The sequence below is a fragment of the Myxocyprinus asiaticus genome, chromosome 6 (genome assembly GCF_019703515.2).
Source record: "Myxocyprinus asiaticus isolate MX2 ecotype Aquarium Trade chromosome 6, UBuf_Myxa_2, whole genome shotgun sequence".
Lineage (NCBI taxonomy): Eukaryota > Metazoa > Chordata > Actinopteri > Cypriniformes > Catostomidae > Myxocyprinus > Myxocyprinus asiaticus.
The window spans coordinates 45,961,942-45,967,948 of record NC_059349.1 but is presented as its reverse complement, the minus strand read 5'-3'; positions in this window follow the sequence as shown (position 1 = coordinate 45,967,948).

Sequence of the window (6,007 nt, the reverse complement as noted above, 5' to 3'; positions counted from 1 at the left end):
TGAGGCTTAAGTTCTGTTTTCTTTTTTTTTTCTTCTTCTTCTTATTGCCATCCGACAGATATTTAATTGTTCTGGGAGTACTGAGCGTTCACGTGTGCCCCCTCCCTCTGACTGGAAAAGTGGACCTATCAGCGCTGAAGAACTGCATCAATACACTTTAGGACAGACACAAAGACTGAGCTGTTCACTATTGTTCTACTTATTGTTGTCAATTATACGAAGAATCAAGCATTCTCTCTACTCACACAATTTTAAATAGCCTATTAAGTAACTTATATTAGCCTCATTCAAGTTGATACTTCTGAATAGAATTGTATTCTTTGTTTCATTTTACTAAGACCTTTTATGAACATGTAAGATGTGGCACAAATCTGAAAAGAGGCGTTTATATCATATTACGTACTTGTATGACAATTCAAAAGAATTACTGAGAGGTTTTGTTTTCTTAGCTCAGGAGATTTTCAGTTGTGTTTCATTGAATTTGCAACACTGTTTTTGATGTTTCACCTATATTTGTTAGGATAAATTAAAATAGTCACAAATGAGACAATTGTTAACATAAAGTGAGACTATAGAGCTGTAACATTATTAAACATAGCATAACTTGGATAATTTGGTGTTGGAATAATTTAAAGAATAGTTCACCATAAAAATATCAAGCTCCTGAAGTTTGCAGATGACGCTACTGTCATCGGCCTCATCCAAGATGACGATGAGTCTGTATACAGAACGGCTGGCTCACTGGTGCAGTCAAAACAACCTGGAGCTGAACACACTCAAAACAGTGGAGATGTTTGTGGACTTTAGGAGGAACACCCCAACACTGACCACGCTCACCATTCTAAACAGCACTGTGGCAGCAGTGGAGTCATTCAGGTTCCTGGGTTCTACCATCTCACTGGACCTGAAGTGGGATACCCACATTGACTCAATTTTGAAAAAGACCCAGCAGAGGTTGTACTGCCACAGGCGCTGCTGATACAGTTTTACGCAGAAGTCATTGAGTCTGTCCTCTGCACTTCAATAACTGTCTGGTTTGGTGCAGCTATGAAATCGGACATCAGAAGACTGCAAAGGACAGTTCGGACTGCTTAGAGGACTATAGGTTGCCCCTTGCCCTCCCTTCAAGAACTGTACACTTCCAGAGTGAGGAAAAGGGTTGGAATAATCACTTTAGACCCCACTCACCCAGCCCACTACCTTTTTGAACTGTTGCCTTCTGGCCGACGCTTCAGAGCTCTGAGCACCAGAACCGTCAGGCACAGGAACAGTTTTTTCCCTCAGGCTATCCATCTCATGAACAGTTAAAACTGCCCCACTGAGCAATAATTAATGTGCAATACACAGCTTAGTCTATTTATATTTATCCAACATACCCTACCTCTTCTGCCATACATTCCCTTGCATCTGTATATAACAGATTTGTATATTGTGTGTGTGTGTATATATATACAGGTGCATCTCAATAAATTAGAATGTCGTGGAAAAGTTCATTTATTTCAGTAATTCAACTCAAATTGTGAAACTCGTGTATTAAATAAATTCAGTGCACACAGACTGAAGTAGTTTAAGTCTTTGGTTCTTTTAATTGTGATGATTTTGGCTCACATTTAACAAAAACCCACCAATTCACTATCTCAAAAAATTAGAATACATCACAAGACCAATAAAAAAAAATTTTTTAGTGAATTGTTGGCCTTCTGGAAAGTATGTTCATTTACTGTATATGTACTCAATACTTGGTAGGGGCTCCTTTTGCTTTAATTACTGCCTCAATTCGGCGTGGCATGGAGGTGATCAGTTTGTGGCACTGCTGAGGTGGTATGGAAGCCCAGGTTTCTTTGACAGTGGCCTTCAGCTCATCTGCATTTTTTGGTCTCTTGTTTCTCATTTTCCTCTTGACAATACCCCATAGATTCTCTATGGGGTTCAGGTCTGGTGAGTTTGCTGGCCAGTCAAGCACACCAACACCATGGTCATTTAACCAACTTTTGGTGCTTTTGGCAGTGTGGGCAAGTGCCAAATCCTGCTGGAAAATGAAATCAGCATCTTTAAAAAGCTGGTCAGCAGAAGGAAGCATGAAGTGCTCCAAAATTTCTTGGTAAACGGATGCAGTGACTTTGGTTTTCAAAAAACACAATGGACCAACACCAGCAGATGACATTGCACCCCAAATCATCACAGACTGTGGAAACTTAACACTGGACTTCAAGCAACTTGGGCTATGAGCTTCTCCACCCTTACTCCAGACTCTAGGACCTTGGTTTCCAAATGAAATACAAAACCTGCTCTCATCTGAAAAGAGGACTTTGGAACACTGGGCAACAGTCCAGTTCTTCTTCTCCTTAGCCCAGGTAAGACGCCTCTGACGTTGTCTGTGGTTCAGGAGTGGCTTAACAAGAGGAATACAACAACTGTAGCCAAATTCCTTGACACGTCTGTGTGTGGTGGCTCTTGATGCCTTGACCCCAGCCTCAGTCCATTCCTTGTGAAGTTCACCCAAATTCTTGAATCGATTTTGCTTGACAATCCTCATAAGGCTGCGGTTCTCTCGGTTGGTAGTGCATCTTTTTCTTCCACACTTTTTCCTTCCACTCAACTTTCTGTTAACATGCTTGGATACAGCACTCTGTGAACAGCCAGCTTCTTTGGCAATGAATGTTTGTGGCTTACCCTCCTTGTGAAGGGTGTCAATGATTGTCTTCTGAACAACTGTCAGATCAGCAGTCTTCCCCATGATTGTGTAGCCTAGTGAACCAAACTGAGAGACCATTTTGAAGGCTCAGGAAATTTTGCAGGTGTTTTGAGTTGATTAGCTGATTGGCATGTCACCATATTCTAATTTTATGAGATAGTGAATTGGTAGGTTTTTGTTAAATGTGAGCCAAAATCATCACAATTAAAAGAACCAAAGACTTAAACTACTTCAGTCTGTGTGCATTGAATTTATTTAATACACGAGTTTCACAATTTGAGTTGAATTACTGAAATAAATGAACTTTTCCACGACATTCTAATTTATTGAGATGCACCTGTATATATATATATATATATATATATATATATATATATATATATATATATATATATATATATATATAGAAAGTGAATGTATATATATATATATATATATATATATATTGTCTTATTGTGTATTTCTATATATACTTATATTTTCTATTCATTTTTTTTATTCTATTTTTTATTTATTTTATTTTTTTTAATCTCTGTCTTGTTGCTGTATTGTTTGTGCAGTGGAAGCTTCTGTCACCAAGACAAATTCCTTGTATGTGTAAGCATACTTGGCAATAAAGCTCATTCTGATTCTGATTCTGAAAATTCTCTCATCATTTACTCACCCTCATGCCATCACAGATGTGTATGACTTTCTTTCTTCTGCAGAACACAAACAAAGATTTTTAAAAGAATATCTCAGCTCTGTAGGTCCATACAATGCAAGTGAATGGTGACCAGAATTTTGAAGCTCCAAAAAGCACATAAAGGCAGCAAAAAAGTAATCCATATGAATCCAATGGCTAAATCCATACCTTCAGAAGTGATTTGATAGGTGTGGGTGTTTAATATTTAAGTCCTTTTTTTACTATAAATCTCCACTTTCACTTTCACATTCTTCTTTTGTTTTTGGTGATTCGCATTATTTGTGTATATTGCCACCTACTGGGCAGGGAGGGGAATTTATAGTAAAAAGGACTTAAATATTGATCGGTTTCTTACCTACACCTATCATATATAGATATAGATTTAACCACTGGAGTCTTATGGATTACTTTTATACTGCCTTTATTTGCTTTTTGGAGCTTTATAATTTTGGTACCCATTCACTTGCATTGAGATATTCTTCTAAAAGTTTGTGTCCAGCAGAAGAAAGAAATTCATACACATCTGGGATGGCATGATAGTGAGTAAATGATGAGATAATTTACATTTTTGGGTGAACTATCCCTTTAACTTGAGTCCTGAGTCAACCTGTGGGCCTCATAATTGACTCTGCATATTAAGCTGGTAAATGAGAAATAATTTTTAACATAGAAAAAATTACATACATCAGCTGTAAGTGAAAGTATCCATTTACTTTCCTTAAATCTTGTTGCAATCTAGGAGGAACAGTTTAGATATTGAAGATATTTTTTTGTAATTTTTGTTCCTATGGGAACAAATATTGTAGCACATTCGCAAAAATGCTGTGTAATATACAAATTCCATCTGTAGCCAAATGATCAGAGGAAATTCAGAACCTGTAACAGTCAGTGTAAGAACTGTATATCTTACAGGGCTTAATTTCCTTGCTAGGGGACATGCAGGAATTTTACCACTCTTATGTTCTCATTTGATCACAGCAGTTTGACCAAAGTGTCAATTCAAGTTGTTTAGCACAACAAATAACTGCTGGATTAGGTTGCTTCAGCTCAGGGCTGTTATGCTATACAGCCATCAACATACCTTATTTGTCATAAATAATATCAAAACTGACTTTGCAGTTTTGCTAAAGACAGTGCTTGTGTAATTCCATATAAATGGAACAGCCTGAAAATCCTTTAGGTCATTAAAGAAAACAACAGAAATGTATACGTTTTGTCATCTTATATCCACTGGTTGTGATGCACTGTCCATTAAATTACAGCTAAATGTAACCTAGACTATAGTCCTTACATGTCTGTATTGGCACATACAATATTTATATGCGCCTATAAAGGACAATAGGTGTCCTGTATGGAACATCTTCCTTTAGACCAAAATATGGGACTGTTGGAACCCAATACCTATTATGAATATAATAGATTGAAATCACTGAGATCACATTTTATCTCCATTCTGCTGGTTGATGTGAACATTAACTGAAGCTCCTGACCTGTATCTGCATGATTTTTAGATTGCACTGCTGCCACACGATTAGCTGATTAGATAATCGCATGAATAAGTGGGTATACAGGTGTTCCTAATAAAGTGCTCAGTGAGTATAATTTAATATTGAAATTTATTTTAGTTTTGAGAATATAATTCACTATAATTTAGACCATTCTGAACTAGATGTTTGAAACCACCAGGGGTGTCTGCAGCTGTACACACTGAGCACTCTGACTGACCTGAGAAACATTTTCCTTGACAATATTTACACAATTATAACGTGTATCCCCTATTTCTGTTGGCTGTTTAGAATCAGAACTAGCGATGCCTGATTTGCTAATGATTCATTCTTTCAGGTTCTTAAAACAAAACCAAAAAAAAAACCCAAAAAAAAGATCACTATCGATTCAGTCTGAAAATCATTTGGAGCACTTTCTCACTCAGTAAAACAGTATCAGGACACTTTAAAACACATAGAACAAACAGAGCACTGGATGAAGTGGATATGTACCTGCAATCAATTGAAACAAAAGGCTGCAGAGGTAACTTTGAGAAACTTCAACAATAGTGTGAGATTAAATGTAGGCACCCCTGAAACCAACACACAGTACAAAGCCATTGCTAGATAAAACGAGTATTTGTGCAATTAGACTTTTGATTCAAAACCTTATAGTTACTGAGGTATGCAGAATGTAGTCCTAGTGACAACTTTGGGAAAGGACAGAAGCTAGAAGACACACACCTCATTGAAAAACTGGGCTGGCACAGGCTGGTACTCATATATGCCAGATCTGATTATGAGATTTAGGCAGGGCAGCCACAGTGTCAGGATGCTGTGAACATTGTGTGCTCAGACTGGATACCCTGAATGCACTCAAAAAATGATTTTTTTGCTCCTTGTTGAATTTAGTTCCTTAAAATTTGCTAATTTAACACAATTCTTGAACTTAATATCATTGTGTGCTATCAATTTACAGTAAATCTGTAAAAGGGAAGGTCACTTAATCAATTTGAATTGCGACAACTTAAATAATTTTCATTGGCCATAACAAGATGTACATGATGTTAGGTTCCAAGAATGCCACACGGCACTTTTTACTGCAGTATTTACACTGGTGGTGTTGTGTTTGTTTTCCCTTTG